At 38.8% G+C, this 11615-nt stretch overlaps 1 pseudogene; it reads right to left on the bottom strand.

The window, feature by feature from the left end:
• Positions 1-7837: 7837 nt before the first annotated feature.
• On the bottom strand, positions 7838-10099 carry LOC111493515 (annotated as a pseudogene).
• Between the last annotated feature and the right edge of the window lie 1516 nt (positions 10100-11615).

Genomic DNA, 11615 nt, shown 5'->3' with positions numbered 1-11615 from the left:
GAAGGAGTAAAGAGAACAACAGACCGACTTCAATCAGGTTACGGTTCATGTTCTTTAAACAAATAGCTTTACCCTCTGAAAGAAGAATAGGCCAAGGGTTCCCTTTCGTCTTGACTTACTTAAACCTGACTCATAAAGAATCAGAATAAATAGGTAGAGGTTACGGATTGAATCAATAACCAGCTAAATAGGAGAAGAGGAAGGAGAACGAATAAGGGGATTTCTCTTTCATTTCATTCCTTTACTTACTACTCCACCTAGTGAAGGGAAGGGAATATGGTTCGGTTATGGAGATCAGCTACTTTAGAGTGAAAGAAGGTTCGTTTAGAGTAGTTCTGTCTTATTAATCAATCAAGAGTATGGATCTTTTACAGTTCATGGAGAATGAGTAAATGAATTAGTATAGTTCAGGCAATGAATTTCATATGCTTTCCCTTGTGTTTGAGTTCAATGGAAAGAATAAATAGGGAATATCATCAAAGGCTCAGACGAATTAAAAGAGAAGAGAATCCTCAGTCTTTCCTTCCGGGTCAGGGTTGAATGAATTTATTCTTTCATTGCCAAAGGCTATTAGTAGGGTCGGTTCACTCTTTCGCTTTCTTCTTCTTTCTTTCCACTGGAAAGTCTATTAGTAGGATCGGTTCACTCTCTTTCGGCTTGACTTCTGCTGCACTACCTTCTTCCTTCAATCAAAGAGTTACTTCAACTGCATATGCTTTACTTACCTTACCTCCTGAAAGAATAGTGAAACCCGAGGGAAATCAGGTCAGCCAGGTACTATCGGAAAAGCTGAATGAGTCAGTTAAGTAGTCAAAGTAGTTCAGGATAATTCATAAAGATCAAGAATATGCTTTTTGCGGCTTTCCCTTGTTCAAGATAGAGTGAAATCAGTCAAAGAATCAATAGGTAGGTTCCCCGCGGGTTCTTGAGTCTTTATTTACAGTTAAAGAATCTAAAGTTATTGACTAGAATGAATCTTTCTTCAATCAGTCCAGGGATGAAAACATCTATTCCATATTACCGAGGGAAATCCGTCAAAAAAAGGTGAATGAGTCAGTAAAGAGGGAGAGGACAAAGATAAGAGACCGAAGGGAAAAAAGAGCTATTATCGAAGAAGCTGTAGAAGAGCACCACCACGGTTCAGGTTCCGGTTTCACTCTTTGATAGAACGAACTAATCTGTAGCTAATGAATTGACTCTTTCTTGAACTGTAAAGAAAGGAGCTTTAATTGATTTACTCAACTGAAAAGGTAAAGTAGGGTCAGGAGAATTATTCCTGAATTTTCTTCTCCCTGAATTTATTCAAACACTACTGGAGTATTCATCTTTAGTTTCGTCTTCCAAAGCTGCTAATTCATTTCTTCTTCATTCATTTAATTGACTGGAAAGTTCGGGTCATATCGAGGTGTAGATCAGGTAAAATAATAGATAGAAGCTAAGGTTACAGAGCGAAGCAAGCTGCTGGACCAATAGAAAGACATAGGGACAAGAGAGAAGCAGATAGTTGTAGAGGTTTCGTATTCAAGATCATTAATCTTGAGAGTGTTTACTGGTCAATCAGGGAATAAAACAAACAATGCTAAAGCTAGAAATGCAAGGTAAGGTCAGTCATATATATCGGAAAAGGTTACGTATGGAGTGTTTAAAGGGACAAGTCATTGAGTTCAGAAGTATTAGTCCTGTTCCGCCGAATGAATCTTGTCTTGCTTTCTATTACAGGATTGAATGAATAAGCTAAATAGGGGAAGTAGCCAATGAATTGACTTTATAGAAATATATTTGGTTCTATGTCTTCTTCTTCCATTCTCTTCGTTTACCAGAGCAACAAATTCTTCTTCAGGATTAGGTAATACAATATCTATTGGTTCAGGTCAGGAAGTAGCTCAGTCAGGTCATATCACGGGGAAGGAAGTAAAGAAGAGAAGAGACCTACAGAAAACAGAAAGAAGAGAACATAGGCTCAGAGAAAGTAATATCAAAAAAACCGAGAGAGAGGAGCGAAGCTGCTTTATCGACAGGGGCAGGAGCGAAGCTGTGAAACTGACAGGTGATTGAGCGAAGATGTTTTACCCAATAAAAGAAAAGAAATAGGTTTTGGAATAAGGAGTTGAGTCTTGACTTACTAATTACCTTGGTCAAGAGTGAAAGTAGTCTCATTAATATTTCGGCTTTATAGTTCAGGAAGAGGTTCATGAGCTCTTGTGCCAACCACTTCCTCTTTGACTAACTTCATAGGGTGTAGAGGTGAAGGTGAATGGGAGAAGCCATGAGACCGAGTTGTAGAGGGGCAGGGGCGAAGACTTGAGACCTGTAGGGCGAAGAGGCGAATACACGAGAAGAGTTTACGAGGTTCAGGATTTCATAGGAACAGAATAAGGGGAAAGAGACCGTAAAATAGCTTTACCGAGTTCTCGAATAGTTAAACCCTTGTTGGAGAGGTTCATGAGTCAAATCAGGTTCAGGTTCATGTGCTTTCTTCTTTTCTTACTGTTCAATCAGCAGGGAGAGAGTGTCAATTCATTTCATATGCTTTCCCGAGGTTACAGTGAATAACATGGGGAGAGGAAAGATCAAAGACCGTAAAATAGCTTTCCCAGATTCTTCTCATCCAGCCTATGTAAAAGAGTTAAATGACCTCAAAAATCGGGAATATCGGTTCCCCGGGGAATGAATCTTGTCTGAGTCTTCTTCCTTCTTTCTTTGTGCCTGTTCTGGAGTAGGGTAAGTTGCTCTCTTGTCAAGCAGCTAACTCCTGAAATAAGGCAATGGAAGCCACTTTACCTCCTTCCGATCATATCAGGCGGGGCCAGAAGTTGCTCAGGGCTAGAAAGGCAAGGTCAGGGAAGAAATAGAGTATAAGTAGCTCTCTTGTACTGTTTCGGATTGAAAAAGGATAATTTCTCTTGTCTCCCTGATAGTTGGTTGAGTCTTGAAAAGCAGCTAAGGAGTGAAGGAGCTCTCCTCGAAGAGGGGAGGAGTTTACTGTTCAATTAGTAGGAGTAGAGTCTTTCCTGTCCCTGAATTTATTCAAGGACTGTAAAGTAAAGGTTTGGTGAAGGATTGAATGAATTGAAAGAATGGGTGTAGGATAGAATGAATTGAAAGAATAGTAGGGTACAGTGAAGTAGCTCTCAGTTCAGGAAATGGAATTGCACCCCTCGAAGAGGATCAGAGTCCTAGTTCAAGAAGTACAATTCAGGGTTATTCTCACTCTCTTTATCTCACTCTCTCCCTTTTTTCTTTGTGCCGCTGAAGGGACTATCGTCAAGAAAAGGGGAAGTCGCTGATCTTTCTCTTTGTTTACAGTCGAGTAAAAGAGTGAAAGCAAGAAAGGAGCTTCTCATCTAGCTTACCTAGTTTAACCCGAGTGTTTGAATAACTCACAATCACTTCCTGAGAATAACTCACAATCATTGACGGGAATATCGTCAATTACCGAGTGAATGAGCGTGTCAACCACTGACATTGTTCAAGAATAAATAGGTGTAGGAGCTTTTCCTTCTTCTCATCCTTCCAGCCTTCCAAACTCATTACCTCGTGAAAGAGTGAAATCAGGTTCAGGTTTTCCAATCAAATAGCTTTACCATCTTTGTTCGTTCAAGAGTGAAATCAGTCTCATTCATCTTGAGGTTGAGTCTTTCAAAGCAGCGCTAATTCATTTCCTTCTAGAACTGTAAAGAAGGATAATTCCTCTTGTCTTGCTTGAGTCTTTCCCCTTCCTGTTCTATCTCATTAAGCTTTCCTTAACCTTGACTTAAAGAAAGAAAGAAAGACCTACACCTATTTAGTCGTTCAATCAAAGAGATAGTGAAACCCGAGTGAAAGAATCAATAGGGACAAGAAGGGAGAGGAGAAAGAGCTGGTCAAGAATAAGTGATTGAGCGCAGCAAGGAGACAAGAATAGTTCAGAATAGCTTTCCCTTGTTGGAGAGGTTCATGGGAAGGAGCGAAGCCGTGAGACCGAGGTTACCAAATGAATGAGCTTGGCCTAGTTCAATCACTTGAATGAATCTCTTTCCTTTGAATTAAGCTAATTCATTGACTCTCTGTTGTTCCGGTTCTGGTTTAGTAGTTCAGGAGAGAAGCTGATAGTTTAGAGGTTTAGGTTCAGTAGTTCAGTCTCATTGAGTTGAGTCTGTGTTTACTGTTCAAGAAGGATTTCATATACTTTTACCGACTGTAAAGGTTCAAGAGTGAAATTAAGGATCAGATCAAGAAGCGGGTCGAGGAGAAGGTTCAGGAGCAGGAGAAAGAAGCAAGTAGTGAGACCGATAGGTGAAGGTGAAGTAGCTCAGGGTTTCGGTTTCGGCTTTCAAAGCCGCTAACTCCTGAATTTCTTCTTTTTCTGTAAACTCGGAAAGTCATTTTCTCTTTCTTCTTTCCTGCCTGATTCTTCTTTTCTTTGAGAAAGGTAAACTCTAACTCTCTCATTAAGCTTTCTTTCCTCTTTCCTCTCCTATAACGGTTCAGTAGTTCACTCTCATTCATAAGAAGTGGAGTATTTACGGTTCGTTCAAGAATCATCCTCCCTGAATATGCTTTACCTACTGTAAAGGTTCAAGAGTGAAATCAAGGATCAGATCAAGAAGCTGGCCGAGGAAAAGGTTTAAGGAATCGGATCATGAATCGGAAAGGTGCAAAGCTGCTCTCCGAGGATCGGAGTTTACAGTTCAAGCTGTTCAATCCAGGAAGGGAATAGAGTCTTTGGTTCCGGATCTGTTAAGAAGGAATCAGAAAGAATATGCTTTACCTCATTCAAGAAGTAGGAGCTTGATCTTTAGTCTCCCTTCTTTCTTTGTTCCGGAGTGAAGTTCATGAAGTAGCTTAGGGCATATCGGTTCTGGGTCAGGGGTTTACAGTTCTTCATAAATAGGTTCCTTCATTAATCAGGTAAATAGGTGTTTGCATCTTCTGTCCTTCCACCTTCTTTCAATATAAAGGATAATTAATTCATAAGGAGTTCCCGGATTGAATTCATTGTTTGAATAGGTTTCGGAGCTCTCCTGTCCTGTTTCGGATTGACTGAATTTCCTCTAATGTAAAGGAAAGGAGCAAAGCGACCTTGTTTACTGTGTTTGAAGGGTTGAATGAATAAGGGAATAGAGGTGAATGAGCTCTTGTGTCAACCACTGACCTTGTTCAAGAATAACGAACCATAACTGAGGGGAATAGAGAGAGGCTCCGGTTCAGTCTCATTAATCTTTCCTTCCTCGGGTTCCATCTCAGTCATTGAAAGAGTAGATTCCTGCCGAAGTTCAAGAAGGGACAAGTTCAGTAGTTAAGTCTGACGAGTCTTTCTTCTTCTTTTCTTTATTTGACTATAAAGCTATTTTGCTGCTAACTCCTGAATTTCTTCCTTCCGTCCTGTTCTGTCGAATTCCTCTTTCCTCTTCTGTAAAGTGAAGTAGCTCTTTGTATACTCTCCCGGATTGAATGAATAAGGGAAATAGGGGAAGGTCAGGTAATATCGTAGAGGTTCTGGTTCCGGATTGAATGAATGGCCTTCATGTCAGCTAATTCATCTTGAGTAGAGTGTTTACAGTGAAAGAAAGGATCAGATCCATAATCAATAGGAAAAGGCAATGGAAGGTTCTTATCTATCATCCAGCCGCTTTACCCAAGAAAGAGTGAAAGAAGAATAGTCCAAGTTTGAGGTTGAGTCTTTGCTACTAGTTCATTGATTCTTGTCTTGCCTGATTCTCATCCTTAATAATTAATTACTTCTAGCCAAAAATATCCCTCAAAATAGATAGAAGATAGAATTTTCTAATTCATGGTCTTTATAGTCTCATTTAGAAAGAAATAGGGGAAGGAGCTTGGCCTTGTTCACCGTTCGTTCAGTAGCTCATGAATCAGAATAAGGTCATATCAGGGCCGGAAGTAACGAAGGGAAGGGGCAGGGTTCAATAGCTAATTAATTCATTTAACTCTCTTGTAAAGGATCATGATTCGTTTCATCTTCACTCTCCCTGAATTTCTTCTTTCACAGTAAAGTCGAATGAATGAATAAGGAGTCTTGCCTTTCTGGTCCATAGAATGAATCTTGAATTGGATTCGGAAAGAAAAGAGATAGTTCAACCAACCCTTGTTTACGAGGTTCAGGAGAAGGAATCTTGCGTAGAGACTCTACCTTCTTTCTCTATCGGTTACGGTTCAGGACAATTCATGTTTGTTTCTTCCTCTTTCCCTTCTGGCATTTCTTCAGGTTCATTAGCTCAGCAATGAGACTGACAATGAATAGGTTCAGGTTCATGAGCTTCTCTTTCTTTTGAAGTTCAATCTGGTTTAGGAGTTCAGAATCATTAATAGGAGTCAGTATAGAGAGGAGTGAAAGAAGGTTCCGTCAGTTCAGGTTCTTTAAATAGCGCTTTATCGTTCAATCAGGTTCCGGTTTGAGGTTTAATCTTGACTTCCTTAATGAAAGAACGAAAGAAGGTGAACGATCATTCTAGTCTAGTTTCTTACAGGAGAGGAGAGTCAAAGAATGAAAAGAGAAAGAGAAGTTCAAGAATAAATAGGTGAAGGAAAGAACATCAGGTTCTGGTTCAAGAGTCAGTAGGGAGAGGTGAATGAGTTTACAGTGAATAAATAGGGAATATTGTCAAAGGTTTATGAGTGAAAGAAGGTTCCGGAAATGGAATGGAAGTTTACCGAGTGTAGGAATAGTTCAATAGTTCAAGAGTGAAATAGTCTTTACTTACAGGCGAATGAAGTAATCGAGTAGTTAAGGCAATGGAATTTTGAGACATAGAATAGAGAAGTGAACGATCATGAATCTTGAGTCTTGACTTCAAGTTCCGTCTCATTCATCTTTCGTGTTTACAGTCGAGTAAAAGAGTGAAAGAATAGTTCAAACGGAGTGCAATCTGTCTCATGAATAAGAAGGAGTTAAGTCTTTCTTCGTTTACTGTGTTTGAATAAAGAAAGAGGAGTTCAATCCAATCCAGTCAGTCAGGTAATATCGGTTCAGGAGTTTACAAAGTGAAATCAGGTTCAAGAAATCTTTCTTCTTCTTCTCATCCTTAATACTGACTAAATTACCTCTAGGTCAAAATAGCCCAAAAAATCGACAGAGGCATGAACTCTGATTAATTGAATATGCTTTACCGAGTTCAAAAGAGAAAAGGAAAGAACAGATTCTCGACGGTAAAATAGAGAGAGGCGAAGTTCAATGAAAGAAATAGGATCAGGAGGAGAAGATCAAAGACCGACCGGCGTTCAGTCTTGACTTGCTTGCTTTCACTGTAAAATCTCATTCATCTCTTTTACCCACTCGTCAGGCTCATTAGTGAAGGCAATATCGTATAAGGAGTGAAATCAGTCAAAGGTGAATGAGTAAGTAGGTAGAGAAGAAAGATCAGTTAAAGAATAAGGAGAAAGATCAGTTCATTCATAAATAGGTGAAAGAGAAAGAATATATATATATATGCTTTACCGAGTTAAAGAAGGCAAGGGAATAGAGTCAAGACAAGAAGAGGAGTTCAAGCAAGTTCCGTCCAACCCAGCCGCAAGAAAGCCAGTTCTCTCTCATTCATCTTGAGTTGAGTCTTGACTTCCTTAATGAAAGAAAAGAGAAGAAAGACTCCTTATTCGTTATCCTTCACCTTGAAACAGAGTAAACAAGGTCGCTTCGCTAAAACATCAGGTAAATAGATTCAGTAGCTCTTAAACTCGGAAAAGGCGAAACTCAAGATTCATTATCTTTGTCTTTCTTTTACCTTCTTTCATTCTGTAAAGCATACATATTCTATTTGAGTAGCTCTTTTATTTTTAGGATTTGCAGTGAATCCCTCAGTTAAGTATTCATGCATTACGATAGGAATTCCCAATTCTCGTCTCAAGCAAGTATAGCCATTTTCATCATGCCTTCACATCTGCAGTAACATTGTAGACATTCATAAACTGCAGCTCTTACTACTATAATTCATTCTTAGCGGATAAAATCCCAATTTAGGTTTATAAGTACATCCCAATAGAGAGAGGGCGACCATAAATACTTGTTCAACTTATCTCTTTCAACCCGTGGATACCATGAGGGAGGCGTGGGGCCTTGGAAAGTGTATATAAGTAGTAGGGGTAGGGATTCGACAAATACTCCAGACGTAGAGCACGCGGAGCCTTAGAATTTAATTAACCACAATGGAAGTCAGTCAGTAACAAAACCTTCTGCAAAAGGGTCTAGTAGGGGATAAGTAGCTAGATAAGTAAGCAATATATTGATTTTCAGCGGGAACATTCATAGCATCATCCTTTGTAACGTAAGGATCAAGACTGGTAAGCCCATCGGTCCACACAGTTAGTTGTCCATGTACCAGTATAAGATTCAGCATCAGCAGCTACAGTTTCCCCTACTTCCCCGGGTGGAACTAACTACTCCTGGTTGAGGAGTTACTCGTAATGCTGCCAAGATCCCAGTATCTTTGGTTTCATATGAAGGAGGAGTCTAATAAGTCAATTTAGTTAGAATCTTTAACACCTGCTTTGAATCCAACCACTACTTGCTAAAGAGACTGAACTCCGCAACTCAAGATGAATTAGAGTTTACTCTAGAACCTCTCCAACAAATGAAAGGATGTTCGTTGCGCTACTGAACAGAAAGAAGAATCATTAATGAGACTGACCCTCCTAAACTATCAGCTTCTATTCTATAAAGGAACCGGAACCAGATTTCACTCTTTCATCACAAGCAAGGTAATTCATAAGTTAATCCTATTTTCCTTATTCATTAGACTGAACCGACACCCTTTTCTTTCACTCACTCGACTATAATGTAAGAAACAAGCAAGAATGATCTGTAACTCTCTTTTACTCTATCTGCGTCTTCTTCCTTTGCTTTTCCTCTTTATTCATTCTTGTTAACTTCTTTTACTATCTATCCTTTAGAGTCAGAGTTGTTAAAAGAAAAGAGATTCATTCCACTTAACTACTTCCCCTTCACTTGATTGAACTCATGAGACAGATTTCCCTCGGTCAAGCTATTTGAAGAACCTTTCTTTCCAGGAGAGAATAGAGAGTAAATTCATTAAAAATTTGGAATAGGAGAGCTTTCAATTCATTCAATACCTACACCTTTGACTCTACTTCCTCTTTTTCTTAGTGAGAATCTAATGGTGACTCGAGAAGAAAGCTATCCATTTATGCCTTTGGGTACGAGAAGAATAAATTAGGAAAGAAGCAGCTGGAAGTAAAAGAGAAGAATTATTATCATTGAGTTTAATTGTTAGGGATGAGACTTCGTTTTGCTTTCACTCACAGTAAACAAACAAGGTGGCTTTGCTCCTCGCTTTAGTTCGTTTCTTATTCTTTTTCGTCAGGTTTCTTTATGGTAAGAAAGATTGAATGAAAGAGTATAGTAGGATTTAAGGAAGGAAAAAGAAGAGAAAAGGGGTTTGGTTCTTTCTCCTTCACCATAGAAGTTTAGTCAGCCTATTCTACAATGTCTCAAGATGTTAGCTATTTTGGGTATTCTTTATTGGCATTTTGAATCAATAGGGAAAGCTGCGGGAATTGATTGATTGATTACCTACTTCACCTCAGTCTCTTTTCTTTCCTATTCTATAGGTCACGCTTCGAACGGTTGGTTTTTCTAATTCATTTGTTTTGTCTTTCTCTTTTGATTCCTTTCGGATTCTCGGCATAAAGGAAGAACTAGTCTCGTAATCAAATCATCATGAATGAAAGTAAGAAGTAATAAGGTTAGGTTAATAACTAATAAGGTAGTTCTCATCAGTAGCTATTTTTTTGTTTGTTCCTCCTTTCTATCTTTACAAACGATTCTTCTTTCACTAGTAGGGTTTCGCTATTCTTTCCTCTCGCTAGAGAATTTCCCTTCAAAGACTGTAAACTCGGTAAACTCATTCATCTTTACAGAATAAGAAGAAGATAATATGAAATCAAAACGAACAAACAAATACAGTTGAGTCAATTAAATCCTCTGTCTATATCTATTGGTCGAGTAGCTTCGCTCCGAAACCCTTTATTTAACCTGACCGGTACCTTATACTTTAATTCCCTCTTTATTCAAAGACAAGGTAACATAGGCTTCGCTACTTCTCTTTTTCTTCTCTTTCTCATTCACCTGTTGGTTTCCCAATTCCATTACCTTATTCTATTTCGGAAGGTTTAAGGAAAGATTAATTCGACTTTACTCGTTCACCTCTCTTTTCTTTGTAACTAGGCTTTTCAAACAAATAGAATTTACAAGCAAGAGAGTAAAATAGATAGCTTGAGCTCTGCTCGGTTTCTAAGAATTAATCCTTCCCTCCCCTTACACTGTATTACCAGATTGAACTAAAAAAGCAGATGAGAGTCAGTCAGACAAAGAAGAATTTGGGGTAGAGCGGGGGATTCATCCAACTTACCTTCTCCTTGACCTATCGGTAAAGCAACTCTACTATATGCCAGAACCTGAACAACCTTTACATGGTCTCTTTTCTTTCCTCTCGCTATAGGTAGGTCGTCTCGAATCTCCTTTCTTTCTCTTTATTCTAGTGTGAGTTTTTCTTTCCTTTACCTTTGACTGTATTACCTTCCACTTTTGCTTTCATTTTCTTCTCTGACTAATTAAACTTCTATCTGAAATACTTTTTTTTCACCTGTAGAGATTGGGTTAACGTGAAGCGAGTGACTTCCCCTGTATTCCCTTCCCTTAACCTATTTACTACCTTATTCATTTGAACTACTGAACCTATTGCTATTTCTTCTTTCTCCTATGGATTCTTGAACAATAAACTCGGGGTAAAGAGTAGGCTGATTGAACAAACTCTTTTCCTCTCCTGTAAGAAGGATGAATTTGACTCAAGCTTAACCCTTTTGATTGAATGAGGTAAACAACTGGATGAAAAGAAGAAGAAGAAACCAACACCCTGAACCTGCCTAATGTCCCTTCCCTATTTATTCCTTCCAAAGGAAAGGTAAGGTCAAGCTGCTAACTCATTCATTTATTCAAACAAAGACTGTAAACTCTCTTTAATCTTTCATCCACCTTCTTTCTCTATCGCTTATGGTTCAGGATCATTATTATTTCTTTCTTCCTTTTTCCCTTCTGGCGTTCTCTAACTAAAGGTGAAGTAGCGAAGTAATGAGACTAACAATGAATAGGTTCTGGTTCATGAGCTAATCCTTCTTTTTAAGTTGAATATGGTTCAGGAGCAGGAGTTCATTTATTAAATAGGTTCCCCGCCAGGGACGGGAATAGAGGTTCTGGTTCAGGAGCTGATCGTTAATCTTGTCGAGCTTCACAGCAGTCTCCCTGATTTCATTCTCTTATCTTTTCTTCTCCGGTAACAAGGGTTGGTTAAGCTACTTCTCTTTCATTTTCTTCTGATTCTTGCATGAATTTACTCGATTCTCAAGTGAGGGGAATAGGGGTTCAGGAGTAAGTAGAGAAGCAGATAGTTTACGAGGGTCGAAGATGCGAGACAAAGTAGAGGAGCGAAGTGACTCGACTAACAGGGAGAGTGTTGGTTTTTATGTCCTAAAACTCAAAGTTTGTAAACAAAGACATATTCTATTTTCAATAAAGTTATTATTGATGTTTATCTAGTAAAGATTGTTATTGAATAAAGTGAACTTTACGATCATTAATCTAAATTCAATAAACTAAGAACACTCTG

The sequence above is a fragment of the Cucurbita maxima genome, unplaced genomic scaffold (genome assembly GCF_002738345.1).
Source record: "Cucurbita maxima cultivar Rimu unplaced genomic scaffold, Cmax_1.0 Cma_Scf00019, whole genome shotgun sequence".
Lineage (NCBI taxonomy): Eukaryota > Viridiplantae > Streptophyta > Magnoliopsida > Cucurbitales > Cucurbitaceae > Cucurbita > Cucurbita maxima.
This window is presented reverse-complemented; position numbering and strand designations above follow the sequence as displayed.